We start from the raw sequence: 12,212 nt of genomic DNA on the forward strand, positions 1-12,212 counted from the left end.
TGACTATCTTATCTGTAATATAAAGAACAGAAGGGTGAACATTTCTTCCGAGTTTTTTCAGAGTCAATGATCCATTGGTAGAGAATATCATCTACCAGTTAAAGTAGCAAAACAAATAGATGTTCAGGCTCCTTTGTAGAAAATGGATGAACTTTTCTTCAGTTTTTTACAGTTGACGATTCATTGAGTTTGCTGCAGCAAACGTTTGATTCAGATATTTCAATCCTCTGTTGTGCTTGCATGGTGACCAGTTGATCGGCGCTGATGCTACGGTGGTCCTCGTGGTGCCCGAGCCCGACGACTGCTGCGGCGCTTCGCCCAATCTTACCTTGATGTTCTTGCAATCGCTGCCCGGACTAGGTAAGGGGCTGTTGCCCTGCAACATGGCTGTCTCATGAGCTCACGATTGGCATGGTTTGAATATTTTTCACATATTTGTGACTGGGCGATGAGGAGGCTAAGCCCTTGGATCCCTCCGTCTCGCTGGGCCAGGGATCCCGTCCATGCCGCGTCGCCGCCGGCATGGAGGCCCGGGCTCGGGCAGCCGCTGCGGTGTCGGGTGCGCCGACGAGGTCTCTAGGGACCGCGTGGTGGGCGTCACCTCTCCCTGCCCCCGCCCGCGGCGACGAGTACCAGGTCATGTTGCGCCTCCAGTCCCAGCTCATGGTCATGCTGGACAAGCCCCACGACGTGCCTTGGATTCGGTTGTGGCGTGGACTGGAAAACGTACTGTGTTCTCTGATGCGTACCAGGAGGTTTGGTCGGTCAAGGCCAGGTATGAGTAGCTCTTGAGGCTAATGGATGGACGGATGTGTGTATGTATGGATGGATATCAGGGTCATGTTGCTTGGTGAACAAAGGCCGGGGGTACAACCTCCTTTCCGGTAAAAAAATGAGGGGCGATGATGATGACTCTGGCTGAAATAAGCATGTCTTGAGCAATCAAGACTGTTGTGCCTCTGGGTACTAAATTAGAGCCCACCCTTATTACCTCTCTTGCAGCCTGTTCAATTCATCGGTAATGTTGGATGTTCTGCACCTCGGATGGTCATTCTGACGAGTGATAACCAGGGCAGTTCGTTTACATTGCGATGGGTATGTTATGTAGCAAGAGATGTGAGTGTTGGGCTTGAAGATCAAAGACAAAACTGAGCCCTCTTTTGCTATGCTACAAATTCACAAAATTTCCTTATCTACTATACAGTGTTCTTCTTTCTTTTATATTCCTCTATTGTGTTGATGTGAATGAAGATCCATCTGGACTTGGTATTTATGTCTTTTTTTGGTCATGAACTCAACCACCCTAAACTTGGATGATTTATAGTTGGGTTTACATACTCATGGATTTGATTTTGTGCTATCTCCCTTGTGAACAATCAAGCTATCAGGCGAGAATCGATTTGTGGCTTTTTTTTTAAATGGTCGTTATGTGGTTCTTGAGGACTCGCACTCTGTTCTGTTTCTTTTTTTACCTCCTATTTATGGGCTCGCTTTTGTTAGGGAGTCCATTCAGGACCAGATACGTATCTTGTCTCTTATCTCCAGCAAGTCAGGTGCCAGTATGTTTGGGTAAGTGTCCACGACGGAGCAGGTAACTTACGGCGTTGACGCTGCCGGGCTCACCGTCCTCATCACAGCTGACCACAACCCACCCAACCTACTGTAATCTTTTGTTCTTGCATTGCATTGCAACCTCATGCTTGACTGCACATCTTGGTTGTGTGATCTGATGGAAACATATTTTGGGTATTTGTTTTGTCACATGATGGTGATCTCTTCCCAACAAGTAGTCACACAAATTATATTCGGAAATCTGTTGGACGTCTCTTAGTTTGCACCTTCATGATGCATGATTAAAATTTGGCATTAGACAAACAAAAAATGTGATCAGCCTCTCTAAATTTCTTTGAATTCTAGAGTAGCACCGAATCGAGACGGAGCTAATGTAAAATTAGCTTTTTTGAAAAATAAGTGTAAAACGAAGATTGTGTTAATGCATCAGATAGGGTGTGTGCACCTATTGTTTTCATCGATCTTTGATCCCCACTCGAACAACTTTTTGTGATACAAAAGGCGCACCTTGCCTGTTTGTTCAGATGAAAAAGAAAATACCCCCTGCTTTTTATAGTACACATATCCTTACATCCATTCCAAAAAAATTAAGCACCCATGCATTTTAATCTATTTTGACATGGCCAGGGCTGGGGGAAATCCCCACATTGTATATCTGCTTTTTTATTCAGGAAATTATTTATTATCACCGCGTTTCTCTACATCATTACATTCTGTAATTCATTGTATCTTCTTTAACTCATAGTCGTATCCTTGTCTCTATTCCCCTAGGCTGCTCCCTGCTTCACTTCTTTGAGTCTGTCACCATTGTCCTTGTAGTTTTGTGAGCCATGGTGCTCATGCCTCTCACTTTCACTTTCTAATCATGAATGAACAACTAACTAATGTTCTATTGTTATGTTCTGACTCTTTTAATACACTTGGGCCAACCTATGACAGATTCGATTCCAATGCAATGTGTGCTTGCTTTCATTCATTTGACCATATGGATATAGCTTCTACTAATCCTATATTTACATTTAAGTTGCTCATATAGTCACAAGTAAATTCAATTGTGTCATTTCTCTCTTGTACTCTGTTATATTTATTTCCATTTGAATCTGCTTTCAATTAATTGCATCTCTTCCTCACAGGGGGGGGGGGGGGTGCATGTTCCGGGGTTGTTGCAACAGATCTTTGAGCCAAGAACTATCAGCTACTGCGGTGCGAGTGTTAAACCCGCTCAACCTGTATTGGTATCATGCAAACATGTGGATCAAGATGTGCATGTTGAATGCAGTCACGTGGATCAAGATGTGCATGTTGAAGGAAAACTTGTCCATGATTTTAAGAGTGATTCTGAATCTTCAAGTGGAAGCAAGGAGTCATCAGGTATGCTTCTTTCATTAGATGCCCTGCTGAGGTTCAGATCAACAACCACATTGACCCAAAATCCTAAATCTGTCTTTCCCCAGGACATGTTCAGAAAATTGCCAACCCTCTCTATCATGCATGACTCTCAGAAAACTTCATGTACTATGTGAAGTTCTGATCTTATGAGCTTTTGTATCTATGTTAATGGTCAACACTTTATTACCTGAAAACCCGAATCGACCCCCTCTTTTTTGCCCTCTCCCACCTCTCCCCTGGGTCGCCCCCGCGCGGCGACCAGGGGGGAACCCTAGCGCCGCCAAGCCCTCGGCTCCCTCTCCCACCTCTCCTGCCCGCCGCCGCCGGGCAAAGCCCGGTTGGCGTCGGCGGCGGCGGGATCTCTCCTCCCCGCAGCGGCCGGACCTGGCGCGGGTGGCGTTCGGCGGCAGTTGGCGGCGCGTTGGCGACGGGGCACGCCGGCGAGGACTCTAGGGGCGACGGCAGGAGCTGTTTCCCCGGGTGGTCGCGTGGGGGGCCGTTCGGGGCGCTCCTATGGTGGCCGTGGTCGATCTGTTTCAGATCTGACCACCGGTGCCTTGGGAGGCACGGGGATCTCGGGGCGGCGACCCCGATCGGTGGTGCGCGGTGCGGCCTACCTGGCGGGCGGCACCCGCGGGTGCAGATGGGGAGCCTTCCACGGCTGCGTGCAGATGAGGCGGCGGCGCTACGGAGGCTCCTCGATGGCAAACCGGAGTTCCATGGGAGGCGTCGTCTCCGACTCGATCTACTTCGGTTCGTGCTGGCTACGGTAGCGACTACGGTCGACGCCAATACTGCTTGGATGGATCTGGCGAGCGGGCATGGATCCCGGGGAAACTCCAGGCCGGCGTGGCGGCCGCACCAAAGTCGACGCCCTCGGCGCCGATTCCCTTCCTGGAGGCTTCGGTGTGGATCATACGCCCCCCACCTCTGCCATGAGCGCAGGCGAAAGCCTCTGTTCCTTTGTTTGGGCGACGATGGCACTTTGGTGTCGTGTTCCTTCCTGAAGGCGTCGGACGAGAACTACTCAGGGTGGTGGAGTTGCTGGTAGTTCGGAGTCGACGCGAGATGGCATGTAGGTGGAGTGGTGTGGCATCAACGGTATCATCAACGGTGGGTCTCGGCGGCATGGCGCAGTGGAGACTCAGCGTCCGATGCGCGGAGATGGACTCGCGCAGGAGGAGGAAGCTGTCTGGCGTCGTGGTGGCGTCGACGGTAGCTAGACCGTGCAAGGTAGATGCAGCAGTACAACTCTGAAGATGGATTGGTGGCAAGTGGCTGCGGCGGCCTCATACCCGGCAGGCGTCCTGGTTGAGGAGCACGCTGGACTGGTGGGTGCCCATACCCGGCAGGCGTCCTGGTTGGGACCTCAAGTCTTAGATGTTAGGTCTGGCTGCGATGTCTGTTGGTATTAGGCCGAGGCTATCAGCGCCCCTTCATCAATTGGATAGGTGTAGCGACAGTTGTTGCTTAGACGGTGGCTTTAGTCTTACTGTTGTATGACTTTGTAAGGTCTTGTGAGAATAATTAATAAAATGGCCGCATGCATCACCCAGATGCAGAGGCCGGGGGGTCATCCTCCTTTTCTAAAAAAAACCTGAGAACCCGAACACTGTTCTTGTTGATGTAGTTGCGAAATAATCTCCGGGTTAATCTAAGTTTTATGCATTTAAGAAACAGACATATGAAAATTTGAACAAATACTACCTGTAACAGGGAAAAGAGCTCGGTTCATGTGTCATAATTTTGGATCTTTTTTTGGCAGGCCAAACTCAGCGTGGTTTTCCAGCTGCCACGGATGAGATTGAGATAACATTAGGTATCACCTTAGGCCTTATATGCTTGCTCATGCCCTTAATGTTGAAGGAATAACCTAGTGGCAGTTGCACAATACTGTCATTGTAGTAGCATCCCCAACTTTTTATATTCCTATGTTCCACACACTCATTAAAATTATGTCAAAAATGACATAATTTTGTGAACTGGAGTGAGTAACTACTATCTAATTCTCTGTTTGAATGTTGTCACCAGACTCATGCAACTGAACTTCCATACATTTCGAAATTATCTTTAGATGTTTAAGAATGTTGCTGCTAATCTGTTTTGAGCAACTGGCAATCATTAGGACTGTACAAACACGTTAAGAATTGTCACAGCGAGACAAGTACGCACAGTTACGCCTCAGGAGGCGCGTCTAGGGCGCGCCCCAACCACTAGTAAAACCTTTAACGGTGGCGCAAAGGGCGCTCCCTCGCGCGTGCCACGTCGGCAGAGGCGCACCGTGAGTGCCAGCCAATGGCGAGGGAGCGTACTGGCTGTGTGTGAGAGAGGGCGAAAGAAAACGCGTCGTTCCTAAGCAGTTCTTTTTTCCCAACGCAACTTCCTCTCCTTCTTTCCCATCCCGACCGGCGGCTAGGGTTCCGCCGCCGCCGCCACAGCCACCGGCGCCATTCCTGCTCGTCCATCACTGGCCACTGGAGAAGGTGGGCGCCCTCACCGCCGCCGTCGCCGCCTCCGACATCGACCTCGACCTCGACCTCGACCGTGTCTGCGGCAGCGGCAGGGACCTCCGCCCGTAGGTCTCCTTCTCGCCAAGCGAGCGCTCGGGACGAGCAGGTACTTCTCTTCTCTGGGCTCTTGGCAGTTGGGATCCTCTCTCTTCTCACCGTGCCTAGGGTTGTCATCATTGCCACCCCTCCCCATCCCAGGATCTCAATCTCGAGCGGGGGACAGACGCGGCCACGGGCAGCCGCGCGGGACGCCTCTGCATCGTCGGCGGCGGAATTAGGGGAGCAGCAGGCGGCGATTCTGGTGGTGGAAACATTGGGTGTCCTCGGCCAGTGCTGGTTGTCCTCGCTGGCAACCTCGCCGGCTCCAACCCGCCCGTAGGTATTGCTACTCCTTCTCGGTTGTTCTTTGATTTTTCTGCGCAATCCATGCTTTAGTTTATGATTCTTGGTGTATGATGTGCTCAATCTACCTTTTTTTTACCTATTTTGGTTGATGGTCGTTACATATGCAAAAGGAGAGGTGCAGCGTGGGGACTGGCTTACTAAGAAAAACAAATCTATATGAAGATTAATTGTAAGGATGTGATGCTTCAAGGACATGATGTGCATGATTAGGGTCTGGTGCTTTTAACTACAATCTGCGACTTATTTACTGACTCCTTTCCAGTTGTAATTTTTCTTCTGGTCTGGGGCTTTTATCTAAAACTTATTTACTGATTCCTTTCCAACTGTATTATTTATCTTGTGACATAGGCCGAGCTGGGGAAGAGAGACATGACACATTCGTTTGCTACCATTTCTCCATGTAACCTGATTCTCTGTAATGTTTGCCCAGGCACTAAAAGAGTGCAGGTCGAGATGATGGTGCTGAGCACGGATGGGAATGGTGAGATGCGGACGTGCGTGCTGCAGCCCAGCAATTTGTCAGGCCAGGCAATTCAAGCTTGGTGAGGTTCGTTGCTGGATATGCAATGTCTCAATTGGGCAAGGTATTCGAAGCAGCCGTTTGCTCATTACTGTATTACTAAAATGAACCCTGAGCCTGCACCCGAGTGACCTTAACTACTAAGGAGTTTTTTCTTAAGGTGAACGCCATGGACTATTTCCCTAGAAGTACATGTTTATCAGCCATTTGTCTTGCTGTAGTCGAAAAGTTTCTAACATGCTCGCATATTTGCCCTGCAGGATTTGGCAATGAAATCTGATGATAGTGTTGTATCTCATGCTGCACATTTGATGGTTGGCATGCTAGCTGGGAGTCTAGCTCACGTAACATCCAATGTATTTTTGCATAAGCTTTTACATTTAGTTTTGCAATTGCAGTTACAGTCCCAGTGTGTAGATTATTAGATTCATTTAGGTTTAGATTTGATGTATGATGCTATATTCAATTGTCCTGTCTACTACTGTAGGAACCTTTTTGTGTTGGTTTGTCATCTCATATCAATATATCATCTTCGAAGTCTCATTCAGAACCTATAATAACTGTGAAACCACTGAGCAGGCTGTTCATATTCTGATCAATGATAATCTAGATCTTGGACTGCGCTAATATTTATATTTAATCTGTTTACTTGATCTCCTCTTGTTGATTCCATTTCATCTTATTAGTTCACTGCTATGCTAGAGTCTAATACACACTCATTGTTTCGTTTTGCACTTCTGCTTTTCAGGAGCGATCAGAATCTGAAGGTGAGGGGGTTGCAAAGGAGGAAATGAGAGGAGTAGAAAATTAAGGAGGCGAATCAAAGGATCTGTGTATGTATATTAATTTCCTACTGCTAAATACGTACATTTGATAATACTTGTCGTAGCCGGCCGGGAAGTAACTAGAAATTAATGCAGACCGGAGGGGAGGACATGAGGCCCATATATGATGGCTTGTACTGGTAAAGCAAGTTGACAGGCAGCAACATGAGCACCAAAGGACATCATCACCATCCGAGTGCCCTAGCTGCTATCGCTTGATGTGAGTATTTTTGCCCCAAGTGAGATTATGATATCATGCATCCTCTTTCCTATTTATTGCTAATATCAGCACAATGCTTTGGTCCTTTGTTAATGATGAAATCTCTTCACGTTTTATTTGTTCTGCTTATATACCTTGCAATCATTATGATGGTAAGTAGCCAATGGTATAGTGTTGCTTCTCTTACTATGCCATCAGCCATTTTTGGACTTCTTAACTTTGTTGCCAAAGGTATACGTAGGCCTTAAATATACACATTATAGCAGAAGTATGGGATGTTCTGTTAGTTATTTGGTTTATGTCAAGCTATGTGTCGGCCTTCTCCTTCTGCTTCTTCCACAAGCATAATTTTTGCTTGCACATTATAATTACCAAATGCATAATTTTTCCTTGCAGGCTAAATTCTGTCAGGTTACTTAGATCTATTTGAAGTTACATTTCCATTATTTTTCCTGTTCCCACTAAAGCGGTTTCAAAGGAAATAGAGCGAATTGACCAACTTTTCTATACATATGCTGATAGCTCATCTAGCATGAAGTTACACTTGTCTGCCATTATTTTTTATGTATACTCAAGGTAGCCATCCTTCCATTTAGAAATTCTACATATACTCTCCAATTAGGGATATCATGCATGGTAAAAATAAGAGTCGTTTTATACAAATAATTGTAAATAGTAATTTAACAGTTTTCAATGCTTATGTAATCCCATTCATGAAAATGTATATTGTAGTTGATGCATATCATTTTGATGCAGCTAAATGTTAGCTTCAAACAACTCCCATCATGCGAGCAGGTGTAAGAGACTTCTTGATTGGGTAGTTTAGGTTGAACTTTGGTGCAGAAGTAAGAGTGTTAATTATGTTACCTCCCTCCCCGGCCCCCGCGTCGCTCCCAGGGGGCGACTCGGGTGGCGAAACCCTAGCCGCCACCTCAAACTCCCCTCACCGTCGCCGGAGGATACCGGAGGGCGGGGCCCTCGTCCGTGAGCTCGCGCGCTGCTGTTTGTGCGCGGGAGCGCGCGGTGGCGAGGCAGGCGGTCGTCTGCGCTCCGGGGAGGCCGTGATGGTGTGGAACGCGTGCGCGGTGGCGCTGCTGTGGCGGCGGCCGGCCGCTGCTGCGAGCGGCAGAGATGAGAGCGCCCAGATCTGGGCTGCGCGTTTCTGCCCCAACCCATCTGTCCCCATCCTTCCATCCCTCCCGGCCGCCGCTGGTGGTAGCCGCCGGGCCGGTGAGCATGCGCGCGGCGGTCCTTGACGGCTGCTGCTCTGCTGTGCCCCGGCGGTTCCTGGCGGCGGATGCTGCGGGCCGGCGTGACGACGGCGCGGTGCAGGTGGCTGTTGTCGCCTACTCGTTGCGCTCCCGGCGGTGGCCGGCCTGCTGGCGCTGCGCCGGTCGGTGCTCCTCCTGCGACTACAACGTTCCTAGGCATCCCTCCATGTGTGTTGGTCTTCTCCAACATTCTTCTCCATGTCCGGTCTGCCATTTCATCTGAGGTCCTTGTTCATGGGTCGGGGCGAAATCCCCGCGCGGCGATGGCCTGTGCTGTCAACGGCGACGCACGAGGGTGCCGTCACCTCCTTGGAGGCGTTGGCATGACCCTGAGCAGATCTCCTCCTCGAGCACCGGGAGAAATACCAGGTCCGGCCTCCCGGACCGGGCAGCGGCGGCGTCTCAGCGCCGTTCCCCTCTTGTAGGCGCTGCTTTGGCTGCAAGTGGTGTTTGATGCAGCAGATGGAGGCTGATGATGCATCGCTCTGGCATAGACTGCTACACAGGGAGCGGATCGCAATGTATGCCAGCGCCCGCGCTTCTCCAAAGATTGCTACACCAGTTCCTGTTGAGCCCTGCCCTTCACCCGCCGACTCTCTAGTCACATGGGTGAGAGGTACGTTGGCCTGGGCAGTCCTGGAGCTGCAATCTTCCCTGGAGCTTTCTGGCAATGGCAGTGACGCCGCCCTGCTGGGCGAGGCCTAATGTCGTTGCGTGTCTGTAGTTGAGGGCACCTCCTCACCTAGTTGTAGTCGCTTGGTGAGGACGGTCATGTATGTGTGTGTGTGTGTGTGTGTGTGTGTCCCTCCTTTCTGGAGGTTGTACCCTGATGTCTTCCTGTTCAATGAAATGAAACGCAAAGTCTGTTGCGTTTTCTCGAAAAAAAAAGAAAATAGTTTTCGTGAGAATTATCCCTGGTATAAATACATCATTTCGTTTACTGATTTTAGGTCTGCTGTGGGTGTTAGAGGAGATAGATCGGGCAGAACTACAACCCGAGGTTGTGTAGGTTTAGGGATACCTCTTGCCAAGGTTATATTTTAGGTTTTGACGAAACACAAAAATATATAATATTTAAATAAAGCCCAGTTCATCTGTGAAATAATTATGAATATCAATCCAGTAAAGGTATGATGTACAGTGGCAATAACATTTTATAATTCTTTGGTAAGATCACTGAAAACTATTAAATTATGTTCTCTAATTTATTATAGTTAGCTTTGTTTCAGATTGGGTGTTAATAGAAACCATATCCATGTATTGATGGATTCAAATTTCAAGGGAAACTACTGAAAACGAAAGGCGACATCTTCGATAATTTTTTTACTCATTATTCACAATGTGAACTTAGGGACTGTCTAAACGAAATTATGACATGATATGTTTCCTTTATTCTTGATTTGTTCAATTTCATACACCTGCTCTGCCCTAGGTTCAAACGACAAAATCTATAGCCTCACTCTGAAGGTCCAAGGAGGTGGAAGCACCAACCATGCCCTCAACAGAGCTGCTCCATTGGATTTCAATCCAAGGATGACATCCAAGAAAAGGTACCCAGCTTCTTTTATAGCTTTAACCATACCAGAATAGATATATATGGTGCACTTGGCAAGGATATTATTGAGGAATTGCAAGATGATGGGCTGAATTTTGCATTGAAAATGTGAGGCGAAGCTCAAAAAGATACAATGGTTACCCGCGGCGACAACGACGACGAACACTGGCCCGGGATCTGGGACAATGGATGTATTGAGCTCGAGCTGAAGATCAGCCACTCCATCCACGACCAATGTTTCTTTTTCTTATTTTCATGGAGATGATTTCAGTACTCTTTATCTGTGTCATGTTAGAGCCAAGATGCATGTGCCACTTGTTCCATCAAGTGTCTAATGAACTTTCAGTTTTGTTCCTGGTTTATCTTGGCTTCTTGCTGCTTAATATGCCTATGATTCAATAACAATACCTACTATAAAAAAGAAAATAGAAGGGGTGCCTCCTACCTGGCACCGCCCAACTTGCTCTCTTTGTTCAGTATTGTGTCGAGTCCCCAAGGGAACATGGTGCTGTATAAACAATAGTGGAAAGCACAGGGCTCTTGAGAATTAGGATTTGTTGGTTTCAGTCGTTTCAAGTTTTACTCGTGAAAACCTTGAGATTAGTTTGTCTGTTGAGAACAATATAGGGTCAATATAAACTCTGGAGATACATCTAAAAAAAGTTTGGAGATCATATTTTGTTTTTGCTATGTCACCAGCACCAGATGATCAAGTTTTTCTTTTTGTTGCTGAAAGGATTTTTTTTGTTTTTTCTAAGGACGTGTCCAATGTGGTGCTACTTTCCTAGCGTGATTTTTGTTGGCATTGCTGAGAAGAGTTCGACGCCGCTCAACATTTTTGCCTCAAAAATAAAAAGTATGACGCCTACCAATTCTCCTGCTGAGGCTCCTATGAACGGCCGATCGTCAATTTGAGGTAACTGAATGAAATGCAAATAAGCAGCTGACTTAGGAAGTGTAAGTACAATAATCTGGTAGGTAATTGGGCTGCTTAAATATTTCCTCTGGTTAGTAGTTTAATTTACCAATAGGTACTGGCAGTAAAAGAAATTGACATCCAATCAGTCTCAGGGATTGAATGATTTAGTTACCACATTGTGTCAGTTAGTCCGCTCTTTGTTCCAACATGAATGATCTATATTACTTAATCATGTGTAACTTTCTTTCCTTTTGCTCTGTTGTAAGTGGATGTATAGTTTGCCAGTTTTCATCTATGTTTAGATGGGTTTTAACCAAAGCTCCTGAGTACTCGCTTGCTTTCTTTTAAGCAACTACAAATTGTATGGGCATTTGAAGTTGTGGCTTATAATTCTCGTGATGAGATTGCAGGATATTCGTGTTGAGGCTGCAAAGAAGAGGCACCGTGCCACCAAGAGTCTGTATGGTCTCGTTGTTCTACGCCTCTGGACGCGCCATTGACGACCATACCATCGTCTATGCATAGAATCCATGTGCCGTGTTTCCTGTTTCTCTAAGACCTTTTAATTTTGCCGTATGATGTGAGGAAATATGCCTCTCCTTTATTATCTATATCGTCGTTCATGTAACCTCTAAGAATCCGGTCCTTGAATGTGTTGTTCATGTAACCTCTAAGAATCTGGTCCTTGAATGTGTTGTTCATGTAACCTCTAAGAATCCGGTCCTTGAATGTGTTGCATTCGCACAACTGTCTTATTGTTTCAGTTAGAAACCTCTCTGAATGTGTTGCTTTTGCACAACTGTGTTATTATTTGACATCTCCCTGTGCCATGAGTCTGATGGAATAACACCAAGTATTGCATATAGGAAAGTGCAAGGGGCGCGTCCAACCTGGCACCGCCCAGCTTCCCCTCAGGCGGCGCGCCACGGGCGCGCCCCAACCACTAGTTATCTTAGAAAGACCGCGTTGAGATGTTTGATGATAACAAATGAACACCTATGTGCCTTGTGTATTTTGGGTTGTTACC

The 12,212-nt window shown here is 47.2% G+C and overlaps 1 pseudogene across 1 annotated transcript; it reads left to right on the top strand.

Annotated features, from left to right (window-relative positions):
* The first annotated feature begins 5,238 nt into the window (after positions 1–5,238).
* On the top strand, positions 5,239–11,948 carry LOC125540261 (uncharacterized; annotated as a pseudogene). Its single transcript, XR_015617684.1, has 7 exons — positions 5,239–5,577; positions 5,670–5,850; positions 6,307–6,460; positions 7,145–7,229; positions 7,317–10,261; positions 11,025–11,182; positions 11,596–11,948. The product of XR_015617684.1 is annotated as an uncharacterized LOC125540261 (transcript).
* The last annotated feature ends 264 nt before the right edge of the window (positions 11,949–12,212 follow it).

The sequence above is a fragment of the Triticum urartu genome, chromosome 2A (assembly GCF_056163025.1).
Source record: "Triticum urartu cultivar PI428250 chromosome 2A, HENAU_Tu73, whole genome shotgun sequence".
Taxonomy (NCBI): domain Eukaryota; kingdom Viridiplantae; phylum Streptophyta; class Magnoliopsida; order Poales; family Poaceae; genus Triticum; species Triticum urartu.